Genomic DNA, 14,839 nt, shown 5'->3' with positions numbered 1-14,839 from the left:
CCCTGCTCCCCAATACGAATAAGGAGAACCAAACTCGTAGTTCGTATTTAAATACCACAACAGTTATTCGAAAGAAGTGATTGTATTCATAATCTGTAAAACGCAAGAGGGCGTTACTCGTACCCTTTGCAAAAACAATCAAAACTAGAACAAAGGAATTATATTCGTAATTCCCACACAATCACGTAGTGTAAATCCAAAACAGAATTTAATACTTCTAAACAAAGAACTTTCGTAAATTATGAACATTCCAAGGCCTCGGAATTGGATCACCATCTAGATCTGCCAGTCTATAGGCTCCAATGCCCACAATCTCAGTTACTCTATACGGGCCTTCCCAGTTGGCCCCCAGCTTGCCTTCATTTGCCACCTTGGTGTTGCCGAGCACTTTTCGTAGCACAAGGTCCCCAACACCAAATTCTCTAGGATGAACATGTTTGTTGTAGCTTTTCATCAGCTGTTCTTGGTAAGAAGCAAGATGTACCAAGGCCTTTTCTCTCTTCTCCTCGGCAAGATCAAGCTCGATTTCAAGGGCCCTATCATTGCCTCCACTTTCAACCAAAGCTGTGCTGTTGGTCGGCAAACCCACTTCCAGAGGTATGACAGCCTCTGTTCCAAATGCCAACGAATAGGGGGTCTCTCCCGTAGACCTCCTGGGCGTTGTTCGGTGAGCCCACAAAACTAACGGTAACTCATCAGGCCATTTTCCCTTTGCTTTGTCCAACCTCTTCTTTATCCCATCTAGGATAGTTTTATTGGATGCCTCTGCTTGCCCATTACTCTGTGGGTAGGCTGGGGTGGAATAAAAATTTCTTATTCCATATTGGGCACAAAAAGCCTTGAATTTCTTTTGGAATTGGGATCCATTGTCTGTGATCAATGAATAAGGGACCCCAAAACGAGTGATGATGCTTTTCCACACGAACCTTTCTATCATAGGCTCAGTGATTTTGGCCAGTGGTTCTGCCTCAATCCACTTTGTAAAATAGTCAGTTGCAACAAGCAGGAATTTTCGATTCCCAGTTGCTTTGTGCAATGGACCCACGATATCCATCCCCCATTGAGCAAAAGGCCAGGGACTTGTCAAAGGCACCAGATCTTCGGCGGGTGTTCGAATCATTGGTGAGAATTTTTGACACTTCTCACAAATCTTTACATACACTTTTGCATCTTCTTGCATGTGTGGCCACCAATAGCCTTGCGTAATTGCTCGGTGGGCAATAGATCTGCCTCCAGCATGGCTCCCACACGTTCCCTCGTGGATTTCATGAAGGAACTTCTGTACCATCTCAGGATGTACGCATAGCAAATAGGGACCCGTAAAGGATTTCCTATACAACTTACCCTCTGGGGACAGCCAAAACCTAACAGATTTGACCCTTATCTTGTGGGCCTCCTTTTTATCAGAAGGGAGTATCTCGTCTCGTAAGAACTCCATGATTGGGTCCATCCAACTTGGTCCTTGGTTCACGTCCAAGACCAAATCTACACTCTTCCCAATGCTAGGCTCATTTAGGTATTCTACTGCCACCCTTCTTTTGAACTCTGTTGGTACTGCTGCAGCCAACCAAGCTAAAGAATCTGCATGAGCATTCTGTCCAGAACTTATTCGCTCAATATATACCCTCTCGAAGGTATCAAGCAAGTCTTTTGCTGCCTGCACGTAGGCTACCATCTTTTCATTCCGAGTCTCGTACTCGCCGGACAGTTGATTCACAACAAGCTGGGAATCACAATACACCCTGACCCGTTCTGCTTTAAGGGTCTTCGCACTTCTTAACCCAGCCAAGAGTGCTTCATATTCAGCCACATTATTCGATGCACTGAATCCAAGCCGAACAAAAAGTTCAATGAGAACTCCTTGAGGAGGAAAGAGGACAACTCCAATTCCAGAACCAGTATTGCACGCTGATCCATCAACGAATAACTTCCATTCTTTGGGATCCTGTTCGGCTACGGGTTGATCCTTCAAGGATGATGTCTTAGCTGCCTGTTCCTTTCTCGTAGGAGGCAAGGGAGCAACAGTGGGGGAAAACTCTGCCACAAAATCAGCCAATACCTGGCCTTTAATTGCTGTACGTGGCTGATACTCGAGATCATACTGACTTAACTCTACGGACCATGTCGAGATCCGTCCCGAGAAATCTGCCTTTCGAAGCAGTGATTTTAATGGATACTCAGTATAAACCACAACCTTATGGCTTTGGAAGTAGTGTGGCAATTTCCTGGTTGCTGTCCTAAGTGCCAGGACAAGTTTTTCTAAAGGCAGATATCTCGTCTCTGCATCCAACAATGTCTTGCTAACATAATAGATGGGGATTTGTTCGATCCCCAAGTCCCTCAACAAGACTGCACTCACTGCATGCTCGAAAACAGCTAAGTACAGAATTAAAGACTCACCAGGCTGTGGAGTTGACAATAGTGGGGGCTCGGCCAGGTACTTCTTCAGGTCCTGGAAAGCTTGTTCACATTCTGCTCCCCATTCAAATCCCTCCCTTTTTTTCAATAACTGAAAAAAGGGTCTGCATTTGTCGCTTGACTTGCTGATGAATATGTTAAGTGCTGCTGCCATCCCATTCAGCCTCTGGACTTCCTTGGTAGTTTTGGGACTCTGTAGTCTTTGTAAGGCATCAATCTGATCGGGATTTGCCTCTATCCCTCTCAAAGTTACCAAATGGCCCAGGAATTTTCCTGAGCCAACTCCAAACGCACACTTCGAGGCGTTGAGTTTTAATTTATACTTCCTCAGAATTTCGAACACTTCCTTCAGATCAGAAATATGCCCTCCCTTTTCTCGACTCTTTACCACCATATCATCTATGTAAACTTCCAAAGTCTTCCCGATGAGCTTTTTGAACATAATGGTTGCAAGTCTTTGGTATGTAGCCCCAGCATTCCTCAGTCCAAAGGGCATAACACTGTAACAGTATAACCCTCGTGGTGTGATGAACGAAGTCTTCTCTTGATCAGGTTCAAACATAGCAATCTGATGATATCCTCGATATGCATCGAGAAAACTCATTCGCTCGTAACCAGAGGTTGCATCAACCAATTGGTCGATCCTAGGCAAAGGAAAACTGTCCTTAGGACATGCTTTGTTCAGGTCTGTGAAGTCCACACAGACACGCCACTTCCCATTCTTCTTCTTTACCACAACAGTGTTGGATAACCACTATGGGTAATAGACCTCACGTATTGCCTTGGCCTCCAATAAACGATCGACCTCTTCGATCACAGCATCTACATGCTGTACGGCTGCCCTTCGTTTCTTCTGAATGATCGGCTTATGCAGAGGATCAATGTTTAAATGGTGACAGATCACATCTGCATCCACCCCAGGCATTTCCTCAGGTACCCATGCAAAAACATCAATATATTCTTTCAGAAATCTTATCGACTCAGCCTTTTCGTTTGCTGGTAATGATTCCCCAATCAAAAAATACCTTTCAGGATCAATTTCATTGATCTGAATCTTCTCCAGGCCCTCAACCACTTTTTCAGCCGGGCTTCTTCCAACATCCTCGATGGTTGGTTGGTCTGGTACTTCTAATGTGTGAACATGGTGGACCTTCGGGGCTGTTTTAATGATGGAAATCAAGCATTGCTGTGCCACCTTCTGGTTTCCTTTAAGGATTTCAATCCCATTTGAACCTGGGAATTTTACCATCTGGTGATAAGTCGAAGAGACTGCTCTCATTTTGTGCAACCACGTCCTCCCTATAATCGCGTTGTAGGAAGATGGGACATCGACCACCAAAAAGTCCGTTCTCAACACTACTGATCCGGCCCGAACAGGTAACGTCACCTTTCCAAGGGGCCAGACTGCTCCTGCACCGAACCCAATAAGAGGCGTTGTGGACTGTTCTAAGTCTGATTGGGCTAGCCCCATCTTTTTGAATGCATCATAGTACAATACCTCTGTACAACTGCCCGAGTCCACTAGAATTCTTTCGATGTCGTATTCCCCAACTCGTAGGGTTACGACCAATGCATCATTGTGGGGTATTTGGACCTCCCCCAAATCATCATCACTGAATGCCATGCTCTCTTTGCATACATCAGTTTCTCTCCCCCTCTTGTTTCCCAACCGCATCACATGCTGATCATGCTTAACTTGCCTTTGAAATAGCCTAACCTCACTTCTCGTGTAAGGTGTGGCCAATCCATGTATCATATGGATGACACCTTTGGGGTTTTGTTCGTAACCCACCTCCATAGCCTTCCCTCTCTCTTTAGGGTCCTCTTGGATAAATTCCTTGAGATAGCCCCGAGAGACCAAATCATCAAGGTGCCTCTTGAATATCTCACAATCACTCGGTCATATGGCCCCAATCTTTGTGATAACTGCAGTGCTGATTCGTAGCACGTTTTGCATCTTTGTCTCCGCCTAGACTTGGGGGCCATTTAAAATATGGCTGATTCTTTATTCGATAAAGAATCCTGTAAATTGGCTCCTTCCAAACCGTAGTGATAGAAAAGAAGGACTTGGGGTCAGGAGCTTGCTTGTCCTTGTATGGCTCTTTCTTAGCCTGCCCGTACTCCCTTCTGTCTTTATATGTCTTGGGCTCTGGCTTATCCATTTTCTTGGCAGGTGCCTTCGGCTGCTCGGCAACCGCCCTGCCATCCTCCCGGAGTATGTCATCCTCCATTCTGGCGTGTTGCTCTATCCGTTCCATCAATTTAGCCAAGGTGGCTACTGGATGTTTATTCAATGAACGGCGCAGCTCTCCCCGAACAGGCAAACCAGTTTTGAACGTAGCAATTGCGTACTCCTCACTGCAACTTTCAATCTCGTTGAAAGTTTCCCAGTACTTCTTTGCATAATCTCTAATTTGCTCGTTCTCCTCCTGCTTCATGGTGGAAAGACTCTCAAAAGTCTTTGGGGCCTTTCTGCTCGTTAAGAACCGAGCAGTAAATTCCTCTGCTAGCTGCCTCCATCCTCGTATGGATCGTGGGGCCAACTTATGAAACCAGGATAAAGCTACCTTGCCAAGACTGGAGGGAAACATCTTGCACAAGATGGAATCATCCCCCTCATGCATAAACATGGCCTGTTGATAATGTTGTATGTGAGCTACGGGATCCGTATTTGTCTCGTAAAGTACGAATGCACCGTGCTTCACTCTGCTCGGCAACCTTGCTTCTTGTAGCCTCTTTGTAAAGGGGGAGGCTGCAATATTACTCAGGGCCTTGCGTGCTGCTTCTCGTGCAGTCACTGTCCCATCCTCTTGCTCCTTTGACTTGTGGGCCGAAGCCTTGACCCAATCAGCATCAGGCCTCTCGTACCTGTCTCGATGATGCTTTCTCGTATCCTCTTCCTCGGGGGTAGAACTTCGGTCTCTGCTCCTCCTTTTTCGTGAAGAAGTCCTTCTCTCTGGTGTTCGGCTTCTACTTTTTCTTCCCCTTTTTCGTGGAGAAGCCTCATGATGCCCTATAACAGGACTTCTGCTCCTCCTTCTGCTCCTTCTTCTTCGTGAAGGAGCTTTTCTGTATTGTACCACAGCATACCTACTGCCTCTAGAATTTCTTCGAGACAGTCCAGAATCCTCCGGATGCTCCCTAATTCTTTCCAATTCTCTGATCTCATGCTCTCGTTTTTTAATCAGACGAGCATACTCCTCGACTTCTTGCCTCTTCCTATCAAGAACGTCGTCGCTATGGTGCACACTCCTGGAGTGCGCGATCGATTCATCCCTTTGATGGGATTTACTCCTTCTCGTGGATCTTGAAGCCGTCTCTCCATCTCCTCTATTTTTGGAGTTATGATGCACGGTAAGGGGGCGGTCCTTACTCGTGTTCCTCCTGTGCCCACCCTGGGGCTTTCTCGGAGCCCCAGGTGGGGATTTGTCCCTCCCCTCATCTAAGACATCTTTTGGTTCATGCGGTGTTGCTGGAGTTACTTCCACCATGGTCGTATTTCAAAAGGGAATTCTTTCGTTTCCCACAGACGGCGCCAATTGTAGGGGGATGAAAACAATTGATGCCTCGGATCAACTAGATTGCAACGGCTTATTCGTGCCTCTTCACCGGAACCCTAGCTCGACGTCTGAACCCTAATCTGCAAAATAGACAGGGGGTGAGTGCACCTTTGCCTCTCGTGGCAAAGGCCCTCCGATGCCTTTGTTAGTATCACGTACTAGCAATTAAACCCTAATTATCAGTAGGAAAGCACGAATGCAAAGTATTGCGTACCTTTTACCTCTAGGTTTACTTCATATTTATAGATTTATGGGTGCTTGCTATCCAAGCATCCATGCTGCCATAGGATTCCTAACTCGTATAGGAAACCCAGGATATCAAGGAGTCTCGTTTCCTTTATCAGTTTATGGAAAAGAGTCCTTTTAGGATTCTTTTCCTTTAAGAGCCGAACATCCCATATTCGTTAGGTATCTTTCTCAGATCCTATATTCTTGGGATCTTTATCCCTTTATGGGACATGACTACTCTGGAATTCTTCCAGAGTATTCCCTCTGCTTCTACTCTCGATCAGAGCTCCTTCCTTGTTCGGCTGTCTCATAGCCGAACAGACTACCTGAACCAAGGACTTCGGATGTAACTTGGTTCAAATGTAATCAGAATGTCTCCTATCTGCCGAACAGATAGTTTACTCCAGTGACTTGTCGTGTCATTGACCTTTATTCAGCCGAACAGATTGCATGGACCAAGGACTTCACATGTCATTGTTCCATATCGCTGTTCTTCATACTTGCCTGGTGATAAGTCCAGTCGTATTTACCACGTGTTCCCAAACATCACGTGTTTGGTAACGAAATGTATCTGCTCGGGAATACCTCCCTACAATTGCTCCCCAGCTTCATGTATTTACCACTGTTCGGGGGAAATATATGATGCTTAGAAACAGAGTTCTATCTAGACCAAACTCTTTTGATCCCGTGCAGTTTATAATTTCAATATCTCATTGATGCCTCTTGGCGCCTCTATCATTATACCATCTCGAGGTAATGACTCCACGTGGCACGTTTCATATGCCTAGCATTAACTTTGAACTGACGTTCTATGAAACGGCGTCAGAACGGTTTCTACTTTCCGTTACTTTTACCTGTAACGGCGTGAGAGGAGACGTTTCGTCTCCGTCTCTCACCTTTAAACCGCTGAAAGGGCTCTTTTTGGTTTTTTATCCAAAACATTCGAACTTTCAGTCCTAAGCTTTCCGCCATCGCTGCCATCTGCAAATTCGATTGCACTCCAAGAAATCATCACGGTATCGTTGTAAGACTCTCGTTCTAACTCCATTTCTTCTGCTTAGGTTTTCATCTGAGATTTCATTCTCAGATTGTGGTCATTTCTAGGGTTTCAATCACGCCCATTCTTTCATTTACGTTTTCTTCGAGTATATCCATGGCGGATGAACATGACACCCCTCCTAGACCCAGTAAGTTTAGGAAATTCTGTGATACTCCCGCCGCAATGGCGACGTTTAGGACGGATTACAATGTTCCTGATAACGTAGGTCTCGAACTTGCCCCTCTAGGAGCAGATAGGGATAGTGGCTCATGGGACAGAATGTGTATCCCTATCGTAGCAATTGTCGAAGGAGGAGTCCGTTTTCCCCTACATCCACTCCTACGTCAGATCCTAAATTGGTACCGCCTTACTCCTATGCAAGTATCAACAAATGTTTTTAGGCTGATAAATGGAGTAATTGCTTTAAATAGAATTCTAGGGACCCAGCTAGGGATCTGGGACATTCAGTGGTGGTACAGTATTGTACTAAACCCTGAATATAACACCTTTTATTTCAAAGTAAGAAGGGCAGAAAAGCGTCTCGTGCTCAACCTGCCGGATTCTGCTCGGGATCATGAAATTGACTTCTTATACGTTACTGGAGCTTTCGAGCCATTAGGAGAGGATGGTCAAGTGGTGGGACTCCACTGCCCCCACATATGGGGATACCCACGTAATACTCCTCTTTCAATAAGTTTGTAATATTTTCGTTTACCGCTTTCTCATAGCCTTTACATGTGTCTAACCTTGCTGTTACAATTGTGATCTGACAGCTGAAAACGCTAACTATCGTCCCAGACGCGTTCCGAGCAACATCCGAACAGAGGACATCAACAAGGTTCTAAAATATACAGGCGAACCTGGCACTTCTACAGCTGGTCGGGGTCGCAACGCAGAAGTTCTTCTGGGATACGACCCTTCATATAGAGGGGTTATAGACAGAAGGCTCGCTCACCCCAGCACCAGTACCGCTTCCACCTCCACTGCTTCCCAGCTTAGGAGTACCAGAGCTAACATTGGAGTGACAGTAGCCGGCCAACCGGGTGAAGTCCCAATTTCCGAAGGAATTCCGTTACCACGAATAAGAGTTCGAAGATCCTCACGGAGTCAGGCCTCCTCTCTACCATTACCCGAACAGCCAGCTCCCATCTGTGTAACCAGCCAATTCTCATCCTCAGGTTATTCTCTATCTCCTCCTATCTCGAGCACTATGACACGCCAGCCCATAAATCTCAGCTCCCTCGTCACCGTCTCTTCTCGGGGACGTGGGACTGGGCGGGTGGCCTCAACTGGAGCCCCTCCCCCACGATCTCGTCGTAATAGGGGGGGATCCGCACGGTGATCATCTTCGCCTCGAGAAGTGGACACCACCACAGAGGCTGCTGACCTTCATAGAGACAAACGCCCAAGGGTAGATGATCAAGATGGTACTGCTTCTCAAGCAGATACCGAAACCCATCATCCCATCTCACCAACCACTCAAGTCCTCCCTCAGACGTGGACTCCTCCTTTCACTAGGGGGGACCGTCCCGTTCACGTCGGGGATAGTGCTGGTTCATCTGAAACCGCACTTGCTCTAGCTCAAGGATTGCTGTTCCCAGTAGATATGCAAAAAGGAAATGCATCTGTACCTGATCGGCTCGTTTCTACTGGACTTGTCAGCGGCATCAAGGTATTTGGTACTTGTTTTTTCCTTGTAAGGTCGATACGTGTATTTGCTATCGAACTTGTATTGCTACAACTGTTTCTGACTATTTAAATCTTTTGTCAGTTTATTCAAAAGATGGTTACTCTGGGTAAGAAATACCAAGAAGCTGATGCTGAAAGAGTCAGGCTGATGAATGACAACACCCGAATGCTCAGAACAATCGCCAGGTTGGAAAGAGAAAGAGACAAAGCCAAGTCTGATTTCAACCAAACCAAAGAAAAACTTGAGGTTGCCGAAGAGAGTCTCAACCATGCTCTATCAGAAATTGACAATGCCAAGAAAGCTGCATATGAAGAAGGGTACCAGAAGGGATTCGATACCACAACTGCTAACTATGTCGAACAGATTCCTGCTATCCAAGATCAGATTTGGATTGCTTGCTGGGAAACTTGTTTAACGAAAGTTGGCGTTTCTGAGGACTCTCCTCTCTGGATTGACAATGAACTACTGAGCAGCCGTGCTGCAGCTTCCCAAGAGCAAGAAGTTCCTCTGGAAGATGATGTTGAACAACAAATTGAAGACTTTACTGGAATAGAAGAAGATATTCCCTCTGGATCTCAGACTGTCCAGTCTCCTGTTCGAGATTCAAATCCTGAACCTATCAACTTGGAGGAGAATGTGACTGTAGGAGATGTCACGACTGAAGAACCTGTCAGGGCAAACTCAAATGTCCAAAACCTAGACTAAACCTTTGGTAAGTTTTGAAAAAAGACTTTCTTTGAAACAGTTGAGCTGGTCCTGCGTGACCGTAGCTTTTAAACCCTGCGTGGTACCAGTACGTTTTTTCGGTAATGCTCTGGATAATACAGGTTTTTGGCCCTTCGTGGCATAACCTTAATGTTTTGCTCGGCTTCCCTGTTTGCTGCATCTGTTCGGATGCAATTAAGTATTTCGTACTGTTAACCATCATTCGTTTGCATAAGTATTTCGTACTTACACATGTTTTCCTGTTCTGAAGTTTAAGTGTCACGTACTTTAAAAACATTTGTTTCCCAGTATCTCGTACTGTTTTTTAGTACATACAAGTGTTTCATACTTGTTAAGTATCACGTACTCACATAAAAACGCCTAAGTATCACGTACTTAGAACATCACACAAGTGTTTGTGTTTAAGTTTCACGTACTTAAAATAAATGTGGCTTACATTTAAATCAAGCCAATATAGCTTCTCAAGTATCACGTTCTTAAAATACCATATAAGTATCTCGTACTTTTGAACTTCCATACAAGTATTTTCATACTTGCTAAGTATCACGTACTTTTAAGAAAATACATACAAGTGTCTTCATACTTGCGTTCAAATGTATACCCAGGTGTCACATACGTGGGATTCTATACAAGTGTTTCGTACTTGTATTCGTTAAGTGTCACGTACTTAAAAATGTATAAAACTTTTAAGTTTCACATACTCAAAAGGTTTCACATACTCAAAAGGTATACCCTGCTCCCCAATACGAATAAGGAGAACCAAACTCGTAGTTCGTATTTAAATACCACAACAGTTATTCGAAAGAAGTGATTGTATTCATAATCTGTAAAACGCAAGAGGGCGTTACTCGTACCCTTTGCAAAAACAATCAAAACTAGAACAAAGGAATTATATTCGTAATTCCCACACAATCACGTAGTGTAAATCCAAAACAGAATTTAATACTTCTAAACAAAGAACTTTCGTAAATTATGAACATTCCAAGGCCTCGGAATTGGATCACCATCTAGATCTGCCAGTCTATAGGCTCCAATGCCCACAATCTCAGTTACTCTATACGGGCCTTCCCAGTTGGCCCCCAGCTTGCCTTCATTTGCCACCTTGGTGTTGCCGAGCACTTTTCGTAGCACAAGGTCCCCAACACCAAATTCTCTAGGATGAACATGTTTGTTGTAGCTTTTCATCAGCTGTTCTTGGTAAGAAGCAAGATGTACCAAGGCCTTTTCTCTCTTCTCCTCGGCAAGATCAAGCTCGATTTCAAGGGCCCTATCATTGCCTTCACTTTCAACCAAAGCTGTGCTGTTGGTCGGCAAACCCACTTCCAGAGGTATGACAGCCTCTGTTCCAAATGCCAACGAATAGGGGGTCTCTCCCGTAGACCTCCTGGGCGTTGTTCGGTGAGCCCACAAAACTAACGGTAACTCATCAGGCCATTTTCCCTTTGCTTTGTCCAACCTCTTCTTTATCCCATCTAGGATAGTTTTATTGGATGCCTCTGCTTGCCCATTACTCTGTGGGTAGGCTGGGGTGGAATAAAAATTTCTTATTCCATATTGGGCACAAAAAGCCTTGAATTTCTTTTGGAATTGGGATCCATTGTCTGTGATCAATGAATAAGGGACCCTAAAACGAGTGATGATGCTTTTCCACACGAACCTTTCTATCATAGGCTCAGTGATTTTGGCCAGTGGTTCTGCCTCAATCCACTTTGTAAAATAGTCAGTTGCAACAAGCAGGAATTTTCGATTCCCAGTTGCTTTGTGCAATGGACCCACGATATCCATCCCCCATTGAGCAAAAGGCCAGGGACTTGTCAAAGGCACCAGATCTTCGGCGGGTGTTCGAATCATTGGTGAGAATTTTTGACACTTCTCACAAATCTTTACATACACTTTTGCATCTTCTTGCATGTGTGGCCACCAATAGCCTTGCGTAATTGCTCGGTGGGCAATAGATCTGCCTCCAGCATGGCTCCCACACGTTCCCTCGTGGATTTCATGAAGGAACTTCTGTACCATCTCAGGATGTACGCATAGCAAATAGGGACCCGTAAAGGATTTCCTATACAGCTTACCCTCTGGGGACAGCCAAAACCTAACAGATTTGACCCTTATCTTGTGGGCCTCCTTTTTATCAGAAGGGAGTATCTCGTCTCGTAAGAACTCCATGATTGGGTCCATCCAACTTGGTCCTTGGTTCACGTCCAAGACCAAATCTACACTCTTCCCAATGCTAGGCTCATTTAGGTATTCTACTGCCACCCTTCTTTTGAACTCTGTTGGTACTGCTGCAGCCAACCAAGCTAAAGAATCTGCATGAGCATTCTGTCCAGAACTTATTCGCTCAATATATACCCTCTCGAAGGTATCAAGCAAGTCTTTTGCTGCCTGCACGTAGGCTACCATCTTTTCATTCCGAGTCTCGTACTCGCCGGACAGTTGATTCACAACAAGCTGGGAATCACAATACACCCTGACCCGTTCTGCTTTAAGGGTCTTCGCACTTCTTAACCCAGCCAAGAGTGCTTCATATTCAGCCACATTATTCGATGCACTGAATCCAAGCCGAACAAAAAGTTCAATGAGAACTCCTTGAGGAGGAAAGAGGACAACTCCAATTCCAGAACCAGTATTGCACGCTGATCCATCAACGAATAACTTCCATTCTTTGGGATCCTGTTCGGCTACGGGTTGATCCTTCAAGGATGATGTCTTAGCTGCCTGTTCCTTTCTCGTAGGAGGCAAGGGAGCAACAGTGGGGGAAAACTCTGCCACAAAATCAGCCAATACCTGGCCTTTAATTGCTGTACGTGGCTGATACTCGAGATCATACTGACTTAACTCTACGGACCATGTCGAGATCCGTCCCGAGAAATCTGCCTTTCGAAGCAGTGATTTTAATGGATACTCAGTATAAACCACAACCTTATGGCTTTGGAAGTAGTGTGGCAATTTCCTGGTTGCTGTCCTAAGTGCCAGGACAAGTTTTTCTAAAGGCAGATATCTCGTCTCTGCATCCAACAATGTCTTGCTAACATAATAGATGGGGATTTGTTCGATCCCCAAGTCCCTCAACAAGACTGCACTCACTGCATGCTCGAAAACAGCTAAGTACAGAATTAAAGACTCACCAGGCTGTGGAGTTGACAACAGTGGGGGCTCGGCCAGGTACTTCTTCAGGTCCTGGAAAGCTTGTTCACATTCTGCTCCCCATTCAAATCCCTCCCTTTTTTTCAATAACTGAAAAAAGGGTCTGCATTTGTCGCTTGACTTGCTAATGAATATGTTAAGTGCTAATGCCATCCCATTCAGCCTCTGGACTTCCTTGGTAGTTTTGGGACTCTGTAGTCTTTGTAAGGCATCAATCTGATCGGGATTTGCCTCTATCCCTCTCAAAGTTACCAAATGGCCCAGGAATTTTCCTGAGCCAACTCCAAACGCACACTTCGAGGCGTTGAGTTTTAATTTATACTTCCTCAGAATTTCGAACACTTCCTTCAGATCAGAAATATGCCCTCCCTTTTCTCGACTCTTTACCACCATATCATCTATGTAAACTTCCAAAGTCTTCCCGATGAGCTTTTTGAACATAATGGTTGCAAGTCTTTGGTATGTAGCCCCAGCATTCCTCAGTCCAAAGGGCATAACACTGTAACAGTATAACCCTCGTGGTGTGATGAACGAAGTCTTCTCTTGATCAGGTTCAAACATAGCAATCTGATGATATCCTCGATATGCATCGAGAAAACTCATTCGCTCGTAACCAGAGGTTGCATCAACCAATTGGTCGATCCTAGGCAAAGGAAAACTGTCCTTAGGACATGCTTTGTTCAGGTCTGTGAAGTCCACACAGACACGCCACTTCCCATTCTTCTTCTTTACCACAACAGTGTTGGATAACCACTATGGGTAATAGACCTCACGTATTGCCTTGGCCTCCAATAAACGATCGACCTCTTCGATCACAGCATCTACATGCTGTACGGCTGCCCTTCGTTTCTTCTGAATGATCGGCTTATGCAGAGGATCAATGTTTAAATGGTGACAGATCACATCTGCATCCACCCCAGGCATTTCCTCAGGTACCCATGCAAAAACATCAATATATTCTTTCAGAAATCTTATCGACTCAGCCTTTTCGTTTGCTGGTAATGATTCCCCAATCAAAAAATACCTTTCAGGATCAATTTCGTTGATCTGAATCTTCTCCAGGCCCTCAACCACTTTTTCAGCCGGGCTTCTTCCAACATCCTCGATGGTTGGTTGGTCTGGTACTTCTAATGTGTGAACATGGTGGACCTTCGGGGCTGTTTTAATGATGGAAATCAAGCATTGCTGTGCCACCTTCTGGTTTCCTTTAAGGATTTCAATCCCATTTGAACCTGGGAATTTTACCATCTGGTGATAAGTCGAAGAGACTGCTCTCATTTTGTGCAACCACGTCCTCCCTATAATCGCGTTGTAGGAAGATGGGACATCGACCACCAAAAAGTCCGTTCTCAACACTACTGATCCGGCCCGAACAGGTAACGTCACCTTTCCAAGGGGCCAGACTGCTCCTGCACCGAACCCAATAAGAGGCGTTGTGGACTGTTCTAAGTCTGATTGGGCTAGCCCCATCTTTTTGAATGCATCATAGTACAATACCTCTGTACAACTGCCCGAGTCCACTAGAATTCTTTCGATGTCGTATTCCCCAACTCGTAGGGTTACGACCAATGCATCATTGTGGGGTATTTGGACCTCCCCCAAATCATCATCACTGAATGCCATGCTCTCTTTGCATACATCAGTTTCTCTCCCCCTCTTGTTTCCCAACCGCATCACATGCTGATCATGCTTAACTTGCCTTTGAAATAGCCTAACCTCACTTCTCGTGTAAGGTGTGGCCAATCCATGTATCATATGGATGACACCTTTGGGGTTTTGTTCGTAACCCACCTCCATAGCCTTCCCTCTCTCTTTAGGGTCCTCTTGGATAAATTCCTTGAGATAGCCCCGAGAGACCAAATCATCAAGGTGCCTCTTGAATATCTCACAATCACTCGGTCATATGGCCCCAATCTTTGTGATAACTGCAGTGCTGATTCGTAGCACGTTTTGCATCTTTGTCTCCGCCTAGACTTGGGGGCCATTTAAAATATGGCTGATTCTTTATTCGATAAAGAATCCTGTAAA

The sequence above is a fragment of the Rhododendron vialii genome, chromosome 6a, assembly GCF_030253575.1.
Source record: "Rhododendron vialii isolate Sample 1 chromosome 6a, ASM3025357v1".
Lineage (NCBI taxonomy): Eukaryota > Viridiplantae > Streptophyta > Magnoliopsida > Ericales > Ericaceae > Rhododendron > Rhododendron vialii.
The sequence above is the reverse complement of the archived record's forward strand: the minus strand, read 5'-3'. Positions refer to the sequence as shown.